At 55.4% G+C, this 12,676-nt stretch overlaps 1 protein-coding gene across 3 annotated transcripts in view; it reads left to right on the forward strand.

The window, feature by feature from the left end:
* The first annotated feature begins 8,016 nt into the window (after nt 1-8,016).
* FRMD6 (FERM domain containing 6) overlaps nt 8,017-12,676 on the forward strand; it is a 41,949-nt gene continuing 37,289 nt past the window's right edge. Inside the window, exons 1-2 of one of the 3 annotated variants that reach the window (XM_063333847.1) lie at nt 8,017-8,035; nt 8,271-8,343. The gene's annotated coding sequence lies outside the window, so the exon portion shown is untranslated. Of the gene's footprint in view, nt 8,036-8,161; nt 8,344-12,676 lie in introns of those variants that run through there. The other 2 variants (XM_063333845.1, XM_063333848.1) reach the window with 2 other exon arrangements.

Genomic DNA, 12,676 nt, shown 5'->3' on the forward strand with positions numbered 1-12,676 from the left:
ATGCAGGGGGAGCTGGTTTCCCACCCCGGCATCGCTTTGGAGTTGTTCTCCCTGAGTTGCATTTGCAGGTCACTGCCCAGTGATCCTCCTGAACTGGTCTTGCTCCTTCCTCTGCTGGGAGAGTCCCAGCTGATGGCAGGATTTCTCCTGGTGGAGCTGGGCGCAGATGTTAGGTTGCCACTGAAGGCCTCCTGGCTTCCTTCCCTCCAAATGCAGGTGAGCCGCAGGCAGGACAAACCTCCAGTGCATTGTCACGCACGTATCGACCCCTCGTCCTCCATCCATGCTCCCAAACCTGGGGCGCCTTTTCTGCTCCACATCCAGGCACTGCTGCTCCACAGCCCATAGAACCATAGAATTGCCCAGGTTGGAAGGGACCTTTCAGACCATCGAGTCCAACCATCAACCCAACACTGACAAAAACCGCCACTAAACCGTATCTCTAAGCACTATCTCTACCCACCTTTTAAATACCTCCAGGGGTGGTGCCTCAACCACTTCCCTGGGCAGCCTGTTCCAATGCTTAATAACCCTTCCACGCTCCTGTCTGGCCTCCTTCTCCTTGTGCATGTGGTCCACAAGAAAGCCAAGGGAGGAGATGTCTCCTGGACACATCATCGCCCTGCAGTGACTTGGACATCACGGCAGCGAGGACACTGGCAGCTCTGAGTCCACCACAGACCTCACCAGCAGCCAGAGGAGAGGCTGCAGGATGAAAATCAGAGGTGCCCCTCCACCTCCCAAGGTGTCCCCTCGGCCAGGGCTGCTGGTGCAGTCCCCAAGTGGTGCAGGTTGTGTGGGGGCTCCTGGCAGTGCTGCGGCTCTCGGGCTTGGAAGCAGCTCTGAAGCAGCAGGGAAAAACACAGCGTTAATGATGCTTTCCATGGAAATGGCAGTTTCAATCCCAAAAGAGCAGCTGCAGCCTCCAGCGTGGCCCTGCCCAGCCAGGTTTCCCAGCCCACACGCTGCTCGGCCTTTTGTAGTCGTCTCTAGTTTGTTTTTTCTTTTTAACTACTGCCTTTAACGGCCCATTTCAGTCTTGCAGCTTTCCCAAGCTGAAACCTCCAGTGTTGCCTCTGCTCCATGTCACAGCTGGAGCCACCAACCCTCTGTGGGCAGGATGGGTCCCTCCATGCCACCTGCCTCTGCCCAATCACCAGCCAGAGGCTGCTGGGGCTCTTGGGATGCTGAGGAGCTCAGGATGCTGGCCTTCCGCGAGTCTCTGCTGATCCCCTGGACAAACACAAACTGGGGAACTCATCCTTCCTGAAGCCCTCCATCTCCATCCCATGGCACATGTCACTTCTCATGGCACATGTCACTTCTCATGGCACATGCCATGGAGTCCACCTCTTCTGCAGAATGCATGCCAAGGTCTCACAGGGAAACCTCAAAACCAGACAGAAAAGTTTAGGGAAAAACTACCTTGGAATGATCTCCTTGATTGCATTTCCAGCGTCCTCCCATACCAGCTGCAACCCGAAGGAGGAGAGATGTAATAAACCGTTTAAAAAGTTATATTTCAAGTTAACTAACCTTTTCTGATGCTCCAGAACAGCCTGTGCTGGGCTGAGCCGGAGTCTTGGAAGAAAAGCGAAGGGTTGTTCTTGCTTGGTCTGAACCGGTTCGTTGAGTCATCCTCTTAGTTAATACCTGGCATCGGCACAGCACGCAGTCCTGCTGCCGGGGAAAAACTCACTCAGGGAAAGTTCAAGCTGTTCGTGCTCCTCCAAAGGCTGGGGGCGGGGGGCAGACAAAGACCTCTTGTTTTGCAGATGGGGGGAGAGGAGTGAGGAAGAAGAAGGGGTGAGAGATGGTGAGATGGGGCTTTCGGCCCCGGGCTGGAGAAGAGGTGGATTCGGGATGCCTGCCCGCGGTGTGCCGCTCGCTCAGCCCCAGCCGGCCGGGACGCATTTTTGCGATGCTTGAGCTGTGTCAGGAGGAGGCATTCCCCACGCCAGAGGGGTGGGCGCCTCGATGGGGCAAGAGGAGAAAAAGCGCAGGTCTTGCTGGTGATGGGAAGAGCAGGGTTTTGGGAGGGACACTGGGTCCCTGGAGAAGAGCCCATCGGTGGTTGCTGTAAGCGGGGAGCAGCTTAGATGGGAAGAGGGTGCCCGATGCATTGGAGGCGGGCAGGCTTTCCTGGGCAGCCGGGTCCATGGATGCTCCATTGGTACAAGGGCTCAGAGGCAAGCAGAGGCTGGATTATCCCCACAGAGCTGACATAAGGCATTTCCCCACAGAAAAATACTCCAGGACCCTGTGTGGGAGGCTGCCACCGTACCCCGTTTGCCTTGAGAGCCCCTTCCACCCTTCCACCTGCCCCCAGACGCCCCATCCCATGCAAGAAGAGGTGGTGGGAGAAGAGCGGCCTTTGAAGGACCCATGTCCATGGTCATGCAGCACACACGCCCACGTGGACCCGAGCTCAGGCACCGCAGGTCGGGGCTGTGACAAGACACGTGGTGTGGCATCGGTCAGGCCAGCCTCCTCCTCCTCACCTCTGCTCCTGCCATCAAGGGGTGGCAGGTAGGTAAGCACCTCCTGCTCTGCTTCTGACTTCTAGGGCTCTATTAGGAAGGCAAAATTGGTTTAATTAAGGATGCCTTCAAGCTGGCCATCGAGCAAGATGCTGGTGGGTCTCCAGGGAAAAATTATTCGTTGGTACTACAGAGCATCACAGAAACTATTAGCCAAATGCGATCTAATAAGCAAATAAATGATCTGCAAACCAACTGCAGCGCTGACAAGTTCCTGCATTTACCCACTGCCCTGGAACTGCTCAGGGCACTGAGGTTGGGTAATTTCTCTTGCCTCAAATTCAAACCAGTGTTGCTATGCGAGGAGCAAATCTGCAAAAGCCGTGGGAGGAAGGGGGATGGCTCTGTGAGCAGAGCTTCACACCAGTGGTTCTCCTGGTCACTCCTGGTCATGCTGCCCCTCGTGCTCTGGGATAAGGGTGCATGTTGGTGACCAGCTCTTGTCCTCTGCTCCAGCCCTTCCCCTTTGGCATGACTGTACCCCATGGGAAGAACAGGGTGAACTCTGGTTGGGCAGATTACCCCCTAAAATCATGCCACTGCACCTTATATTATCTTTACGTCTATATTGTCCCTCTCATCTCAATGCCCCTGATCATCTGAGTCAAAGTCTGCAATGACTTCCAGACCAGGTTGGAGACGGAATGAATCATAAAAGTAATTTTGCATTGGCTTGCTCCTTGCATATTACTAACCTTAAATCCTTACTCAGCTCTAAGCAAGGTTTCCACATCTAAAAGGGGTGTTCTTCTTTTTTTTTATCCCAGTTTGCTTCCCAAGTAAACCTTCCCCGGTTGCCTCTGTTGGGAAATGAGGCCGTTGCCTAGCTGTGAGCGTGCACCTAAATTGCGTTCGCAACAGCCTTTGGATTTAACAGCCGACGGGAAAAAGAAACAACAAAGCGAAAACTCTTCTCCTGGAAAATGGAAAGTAAATGGAATGGGCATCGTCTTGGAGCAGAGGCTGTTACCCCTGAGGCAGGAGGGCTGTGCTGGGAGGACGCGTTGGGATGTGCTGGGACCATGGGGTTTGACTTCCAGCCACGGGGCTGCCTGGGGTGATGCTGGACACGTCGCTTAAGGCTCAGCCAGTCGATGTTCTGTATGGAGGGGAATGTCAAGCCTACTAAATAACACCCTTTAAAGGGGGATAGCCAGCTGGATGGGTGGGAGATCCCCCTTTATCCATGATTTTCTTTAAATTTGTATTATTTTTAAGCTCCCTACAAAACAGATCCTCCCGCGGGTTTGGGTGTGCTCTGCTGCACACACAGGGGATGCCACACACCGTTTCCCGGCGGTGATTTTGCGGCGATCTTGGGATTACGGGTGAAAAGGCTGACTGGCGGCACTGGTGAAACCCCCCGGAGCAAATCCTCCACTTCATGGAGGCTTTTTGGTAGGCAGCTGCCTCTCGGCACCTCCTCACCGGCTTTTAATCCTTCAAGGTGGGCTTTATTGACGCTCTACAGAGCTCAGGTTTTCCGGGTGAGCTGAGGAGCTTTTGTTAAGGCGACGTTACACCTGGCCCTCCTGGTGCTGGCAGGTTGGATCAGCGGTTGGCTCCTCTTTCCCTGCCCACCAGAGCTTACATCCTCCTTGTTCGTGCCGATTTTCTCTTTCTTTTGTGGTCGCTGGCTGGCTCTAAAATGGTCCAGCTGGACAAAACCCCACTAAAAGGGGAAAACATTATCCAGCCTCTCCCACCTGCGAGGCACTGGGTTTCTCGGGGCCTTTTGCGTAGCTAAAGAAGAGACGCCAGTGCACTTTACAGCAAGGAGTGACATGGAGCAGGTTCCCCTGGTTAATTAAATGGCTGCTTTCCTGGGCTTTCTCTGAAGTCAAAATTGCAATTTGCCGTGTTGCGATGCTCGGTCACCTATGGTGCGAGTCGCTGGCAGGCTGCGGCGGTGTTTCCAAGGATTTCCAGGGCTTCATCTTCCTTCTGCCCTTTGGGACAGCTCTTTCCACAAAGTCCGTGGCTGCCCAGGCTGTCCCTTGGCTTTTGGGGCAATTTGGCAGCAAAACGGGTATAAGGAGCTCCTGCCACATCCGTGTCCCCGTCCTTGCGCTGGGCTCCTCTCCTTGTGTGCAAAGGAGCCAAGAAGCCGGCAGCAGAGCGTGACCGGCTTGCAAAGAAAGGTTTTCTTTTTTGTTTTTTAGACTAGAGGCTAAAAGCTAAATGCATGCTGAAGCAGGCATGATCCCCATGAGCTGTGGGGACAGGAGCCCCTGCTACTGCCACGGAAGCCTCCTGAGATGGTGGCAGAGGACACCACCCTAAGTGATGGAGCCACGGAGGGAGATCAGCCAGCGCTGGGAGAAACTCTCTCCCTCTTGCCCCCGGGGTGGCTTAATTATAACCTCACTTTAGTAGCTCAGGGGCCCTTTGATGTGGGGAGCGCCCCAGCTCTCATGCAGGTATCTCGGAGAGGAGATGTCTCCACATCAGCCAGCCGTCTAGACTCCCTGCACGGAGAGGACCGGCTGGGAGGGTGTGATTCAGCTCGGCTCGCAGCCCACGTCTGCATCCCACCCAAGGTGACTCTTAATAAATTAAGTGGCGACCAAATTGCAGCCCTGAACGGAAGCCACGGGGCTAGGAGACGCACCCGGGAACCCGTCTGTGCCCCGGGCACGGGGCGAGCTGCTCCGCACAGGCAGGGCTGGCAGGTTGCTCTGCCTCTGATGGCGGCTCCTGCTCCATGGATGCTTCCACAGGCTCCCAAATTCACTGTATTTTCCCTATACCCCAAATTATCCCCTTGCATAGTATCCAACGATGCGCGATACCACCCCAGATTTGGCCAAGGGGGTGTTTGCCCCCTAATTCCCAACACTGAACATGGCCATTGAGCTCGGCCAGCACCGCCTGGGGCGTTTCTCTGCACCGCCGGCCAGGGACAAGCCGTGCCTGGATTCTGCACAATTTGGGGTGAAACCAAGACTTAATTGGAGCATGGGTGTCACCAGAACAGCTGTTGGCAGGCGGTCAGGCTAATTAAAGTCCATTTAGGGGAGGGAGCTGCCTTTCTCATAGCAGGAGGCAGCAGCTTCGTGCACTCAGATGAAGTCAGGGGGGAAGGCGCGAATGTGGTCATGGATACAGGGATGTGCTCGTTCGGCGCCTTTGGGGGAGGAACTGTTGTGTGCTCAATTGACTGGAAATAAAGGACCATTTCCCCTCTCACACCGGGGAGATGTGAGCTGATGGGATCACTGGTCTGTAAGGACATCAGCCGCACGGTCAGCGGAGCTCCTGTGGCAGTGAGCGCAGAGGAGCCCTGCTAGCACCGGCGAGGGTGTCCAACACAGGGACATGATGGCAACTACAAAATAAATGAATAAACTCTGTCCTGGCCAAGCTCCCTGTTAGGGGACGCATTTTCTCTGCATGGTGCAGTGGCCCCAGTGCGCTGCAGCCTTGCAAAGTCTTCCATGACCCAGGAGAGTAGTCCTGCACCCTTGGGTATCTTCTTTTTGGCTTTCCCGGCTCCCCAGAGTCCTGGCTTTGGGCATCTCTGCTGGTGTCTGGCAGCCAGGATGTCTCTGGGCTGGGGATGTGCCATGCAAATTCCCTGCCCATCTGGGTACTGCTCCCCTGGAACAGCTAAAAGGCAGGGTTGGACACCCCACCAAGCTCCCGGGGGGCCAGAGAGTAGCTCACAAAGAGCACAGGGCCACCAAGGCTTAGCTGCTCTCTTGGTGTTCTCTAAGCTCTCTGGATGAGTGTCCAGGAGCTTCTTCCAGGCTCTGGTGACATGGAGAACTGGTGTGGGTACCACCTGCAAACCTCACTGGTACCAGGCTGGGTTTCCTGGAGATCTTCCCTGGGAAGATCAGAGTATCCAGGAGATGAAGCTGAATTTGGAGGGTCCAAGGCCAAGAGGTGCTGCTCTGCTCTGCTCTGCCCCTGGCTCACCATGTATCCCAGGTCTGTTCCTGGACATGAAAAATACACCCGACCTAGGTCTAATGCTGATGGTGTCCTCCCCAGCATCTCAGGCTGGTCTAGTGACCCCTCCATGGTCACCACCACGCCAGGGGATGCTTTGGAGGCCCCCATTTCTCAGCAGAGCCTGTGGCGGGGTCTACAGAGCCTTGCTTTCCTGCCCTTCACTGCAACAGAGAGGCAGGAGGAAGGGGTATGCTGGGGGCTCTTCCACTCCAGCACTGGTTTTGCGACTATCTGAGGCCACCTGAGAAATCCCATGGATGCACATGAGTGAAGCAACCTGGGCCCACAGGTCCTGCAAATATAGGGAGGGAAAGCAGAGGAAGGGCTGATAATTTGGCCAGGGGAAAACAATACACTTCCTAAATCCGTAAAAGAGGCAGACCGGAGTCCCTCTACAGCCGGCTCCACTTGGCGTGGTGTTTTTCCCACTTTTGATCTTAAGAGACAAATAAAAACACCCGACAAGCAAATGACACCGTTCCCTCCCAGCCCTTCCCCACCATCTGCAGCCTGGGGATGGCACATCACCGCTCCCCTCCAGGTCCTGCACCCGAGACCTTCGGGAAATTGCTGCGGCCGGAGTCCATGACCAAGGCTGAGCAGTGATTTCTTGCCCTGATCTTGGTGGGCTTCAAGTCTGGTGTCCCTCAGCCACATGCCTTCTGCAGACCAGCCTTGCAGGAGAAACCAAAACAAAACAAACTCTGGATTTCCATGATTGCCAGGCTTTTCCTGGGGAAAGGTCTCCGTTTCCCCTCCAGCCTGCCCTCAAAGAGTTGGCTTAACCCAGATCCTGATTCCTGTCTCCCACCACTCGCCGCTTCCCTGATAAAGAGCCACGTGAAATTTATCTCGCCATCTTTCATTAAAATAAACCAATTAAGCAATGCTGGGGAACCTCTGATCCGGGCCGGCTCGGTCAGCCGGCGTATCCATGTTTCCAAAGCATCTTCTCGCCCTGCTTACCCTCACATCAAAGCGAGCCAGGGAGCAGCCCCATCCTTGGAGCACTTGGGCAAAGTATGTCAAGGGATTCGGGCAACAGCTGATTTAATGCCGAGGAAATTAGTAACCAAATGAGTTCTTAGCCAAACGGCTCCTCTTCTTGATCTTGGGAAAAGTGGTGTTTAAATTCTCTATCTCATGGTTTTAGACTCAGGAAATGTGATTACACATCTGTCATTATTTTACTCTTCTGTGTTGATGGCTCATATTAAACAAACCACATTCCTGCATTGCTTAGTAATCTCTGCTGTTCCCTTTCCTCGCCGAGGAGACAAGTCCCAGCTTGACATCAATGTACCTGTTGATCAGAGCTCCACTGTTAACCAACCGGCAGAGCTGTGTAGACACCAGCTGCGGGGAGCGTTCGCACCACCGGCCTCTTTTCTCCAGCTTGCTGCAACTTTGCATCCTCCTTTTTTCCTAACCCTGGTTTGGCCAAAGAGCAGGAGGAGCCAGGCGAGATCCACACCCTGCCGAGACCCATGTGTTTCTCGGAAAGGTGCTCCAGCCTTCCCCCGTCTTCCACCGAGCAGGTAAGAACATGCGCTTTAGGGTTGGACACCAGTCAAAAAAGGGTAGGTCCCTCCAAGCGGAGCACGATTCCCAGGGATCCTGGTGCCTCAGCAGCCCAGGAGGACGTGGAGAACCCCACGGTCCCACCAGCTCCCGCGGGATGGGCTCCCACCAGCCGCACAGGAGGAACCTGCCTTGAAGTGTCCCACCTCTGCAGGGACACTGAGCTTTTCTCTTGGTGGCTTTATCTTCCAGCTCTGCTGAGATAACCCCGAGCTCGCCATGGAGCTGCTGGAGGAACTTGAGTCGTAGATGTTCCCAGCACCAGGTAGGAAAATGAGTGCTTGTTTTTAATGGCGTTGGGCTAGGGAAGGGAAAGGAAAGGTGGTGCAGATGGTGACCTGGTGCTGGAGGGGCCATCTTAGCTGGCTCCCAGCCGAGCCGTGGGGCTGCGGCATTGACTGAGAAGCACCTGTCCATGTGTTAAAGTACGGCTTGTGAACGGTTGGAAATGCTTTCCAGCTGCTGGGAACCCAGCAGAGATCTTTGGGCAATGATGGAGTTACCAAGATTTCTCTTCTCCTGGTGAGGACACGCTTGTCCAAGCGTTGGCAGCCGTGCTCCCTGGGGCTGCATTTTCCTTTATCATGGTGTTTTGGCACAAAAGCTGTGCCGGGGATGGCGCAGGTCCCCAGGGATGCTTGTGGAGGATGGTGCTGTCTCGGGAAAACCCCGAGCTCCCGGTGCGATGCTGTTCGGCTGGATCCGCTTGATTTTCCCTCGGTTTTGTTCGCGTGTTCTCCAGCGGCTGCCTGCGCCAAGCCCCACATTTCTCCCATCCTGAGAGCTGCTGGATAGGGAAGGTCTGGGGTGGGGGAGATGTGCTCCCCAGCCACAAGCCCGCCACGTTTGCACCGGGACTTATTTCCATGGGGGAAGCGAAGCTGGTGCAGCATCGCCCTGTTCTCGGCGAGGTGCCTCAGAGACGAATCCATTTGTTGTAAAATAACTCCTATTGTTCTCCGCCATGTGAGATCCCGGAGCGTTTTTCTCCATCAACCCCTACAGGACAAGAAGGGAAGGTCCCGGGTAAAGGGGAACCGAAACGAAATGGTAGTGGGAGTGGGAGGACAAGGCACAGCGTGGGCAGCAGGACCGCTCCTTGCCGTGGGAGGCTGGGAGGAGGGCCTGGGGGCCACCAGAGGATCGCTGTCCCTGGACGCCACTGTTGTGCTCCGGCAGCCGGGAGGAAGCCAGTTCGCTTGCCATAGGGCACCAAGGGCTCGCTTTTCACCAGCCACCCACCCAAGGGTGCTCTGGGGAGTGAGTGCAGCGCTCTGCCTTAGGGTCGTGGTGGGAGTGATGGTGGGTCCCCGGTGCCAGTTGCTGCTAACAGCTCATACACGCGCCATAGCCTGGAAAATGAGCCGGGGTTGCAGATTGCTGGGCTATTAAACTGTCTGTAGCTTTGGGTTTTTTATATATATATATATATATATATATAAAAATATATATATATATGTATGGCAGCCGTGGCTTGGGTGGTTTTGGCAGGCGTCACTTCTGGATTGCCCAGACCATCATGACATGGAGAGCTGAAGCTCAGGCTTCCTTCTGGCCTGCCAATGGGTATTGGCAGACCGCGTGTCTCGCTGGCCGTGCCATTGCGGTTTCACCCCCTCCTTGAAAGCCTGGTGGCAATGGGGGGGTCCTCCCACCTGCCCTGTGGGAACCCTGCTGCTGCCTTGGGCCTGGATGTGGCACCGGGGCCAGGGCAAAGGATGGGGCAGGGGAAAGCACCAGCACCCCATGGCGACCCAGTGGTGGCAACTGGGGATGCCCACGGTGCAGACCTGACCCACCATCTGCTTGTGGCTGCCCAGGAGCCAGTGCCACATCGCCGGATGAGGTCTTCTTTGAGCTCTTGGGCCATCTAGACATAGCCTGCATGAGGGACGTGCTATTTCTTCTGGTCTGGTTTCACCCGAGGTCCCCACGGAGCCTCCTGCAGCCCCAACTCGGTCCCTAGAGAGGAGGCAGCAGCGTGGCGCCAGGTGCGTTGGGTCACCCAGTTTGAGGATGGGGATTTAGGAGCACTTTATGGCTCGCTGGTGACCTTCTTTGAAAGCACCTGCAAGGCGTGAGGCCGTCACCGACACCGGCAAAGTCCTCCCGTCCTGGAGAAACGCGGGGCTGGGTGCTCTCGGCAAGCAGAGCGACGAGCAGAGCGGCTCGGGAGGAACGCCTGTAGGACGGCTCTTTTTAAACAATTAAGAGCTTCTCCAGCTCATTTCCTTCCATGCCCTCACGGAGGAAATCAGCTTAATTAGCAGTCCTAGTGAATAATTAATTTTCTCCAATTTTTTTGATAGCTTCTTTAAAGCGAGAGGAGGGCATGGCTGCTCTGGTAAGGCACAAGGTGCTCTGGCCCGTTAGCCGGTGGCCACAGACCCCGAGACCCATTTGCTCCTTGATGAGTGGTGGAAACAGCCAAAAACTGGGATGAGAAGGGACCAGTGGCACGGAGATGTTTTCTTAAGCGGTTTTCCATCCCCCGCATTCCATGGAGATAAACGCAGGGTATGGATGCCCCGTGTATTGAGGCCCCATCCCTGGAGGTGTTCAAGGCCAGGTTGGATGGGGCTTGGAGCAACCTGGGCTGGTGGGAGGTGTCCCTGCCCAGGGCAGGGGGGTGGCACTGGGTGATCTTTAACGTCCCTTCCAACCCAAACCATTCCATGATTCTATGATGCCATGGCAGAGCATGGACATGTGGCCCTAAATCCTGCTGCCCCCTTGATTAGCCAACCTAGAGAAAGGGATTTGAGGCTCCCTGGCCATAAAAATCAGGTTGATTTTCAGCTTTGCCTCTGTTTTTAATAACAGGAGGGTCTGCTGTTGTTTAGACCTGAGCGGAGAGACTTTAATTACTACTTCTGTGCCGAGAAGGATGTAAATACGAACTCGGGGAAGCGGCGAGGGTTATTAAAGCGAAAAGGCTGTAATTGCTGTGCCCCTCCCTCTCCATCAGATTTTCCTCTCTCTCCGGTTTGGAGAGATCCGGCTGATCCAGTCGGGCTGTCTCTGGCCACGGGTTGCAGGCTGTCCCCAGGGAGCCCGCTGGCAGGGAGGGGACGTTTCCAGCCAGCATCCGCCCCGGTTAGGGCTTCTATCAGCCCAGCCCGTGGCAAGGAGGGAATCGCCTTTATCCAGGGCAGGATAACGCCGTAGGATCCTCGGGTTTTGGCATGGCCACTGGGAGATGTTTGCAGTTTGAGGAGCAGGGCAAGTGTTTGGGGTGGGTTTTCCTTGGAGGGATCCTTTTGCTGTTAAAAGAAACTCCCAGCCCAGCTGTAAACAGCCTCTCTTGGATGCGAACAGTCCCATGTCTTTTTTTTTTCTTTTTCTGTTTTTTTTTTTTTCCTTTTAAATCATATCTTTGATTTCATTTAATAATGGATGAATTATCAGAAATATGTGCTGGCGGGAAGCCCGGGTTTTGTCAGGAGGCGAGAGACTTCAGTAACGCATTGGTTGAAAATATTTAAAAAAAAAAAAAAAAAAAGAGAGAGCGAGCGAGAACAAATTTAAAAAAAAAAAAAAAAGAAGAAAGTAAGTTTGTGCCAAAGCCTCCGGGGGTGGGAAAAAACCAACTCCACTGCAGAAAGTTTTTCTCTCTCTCTCTTTTTTCTTCATGCCTGCGCAGGAGGTGGGACTCATCTCACCCAACTTGGCCGTCTTAAATGGCACGGTGTCACCTACGCCTGGTCCCTGGCAGGTTGTGGGGGGGGGGAAATGGGAGCTGTACCCCCCTGCCCCCACCAAAGAGCCCCAACTCCACTGAAACCTCCATCACGGCCCCTTGGAAATGGGGGTGTGGAGAAGTGACGCCTCCCAGCCTCGAGCGATGCTCTCGACCGCCTCAAAACCTGCGCCCCTCTCCTCGCCCTGCACCTGAACCCCGCGTCCCGCCGCCATGTCCCCCCCCCTCCCCCGCTGTCGGGGCAGCCCCCCGGGGAGCAGGGAACGGGGTGGGCGAGGGGCACCTTCTCCCCGCGGCCGGAGCCTGCTGGGGTGAAGCAATCGCGCCCAGTCATCGGGGAGGAACGAGGCGATGCCGGGGCGCGCGGGAGCAGAGAAGCTGGGGGTGGGGTGGGGGGGAAGGCAGCACCTCCCCGACGGCGTGCACCAACATGCCGGGCAGCACCGGCGCTGCCTCCCAGCTCCGGAAGGCGGGCAGGGTTCAATCCATGCCTTCAATCCATCCCTCTGGTTGTCCTGCTGGCTCTGGATGGGGTTAACGTTTGGGATCACCGCGCAGGTGGCAAGTCATCGTCTTCTCCCATGGCTTTGGCTGAGCGGAGGGGGACTTCCCCCCCGCGCTCCACGTGGCCAGTTTTAAGGTGAAAATAGGGAACCAGGGAGTTGCATCCAAAGGGTCTGGCTCCATCCGAGCTGGCGAATCTGGCTTCATTTCCCTCGAGAAAGCCATTTCTCTCCTGCACGAGGCGGGTTCCCGTGGGGATGCTCGGCCCCGCCAGCTCTGGATTCGGTCCCCACAGCCCGGCCGGGACAGGAGATGTGCCCACGCTGGATTTCAGCCCATTTCTCCTTTGTTTTAATGGCCGGCCCAGCCTAACCCGGGATGGCAGCTTGAGTCA

The sequence above is a fragment of the Chroicocephalus ridibundus genome, chromosome 4 (genome assembly GCF_963924245.1).
Source record: "Chroicocephalus ridibundus chromosome 4, bChrRid1.1, whole genome shotgun sequence".
NCBI lineage: Eukaryota > Metazoa > Chordata > Aves > Charadriiformes > Laridae > Chroicocephalus > Chroicocephalus ridibundus.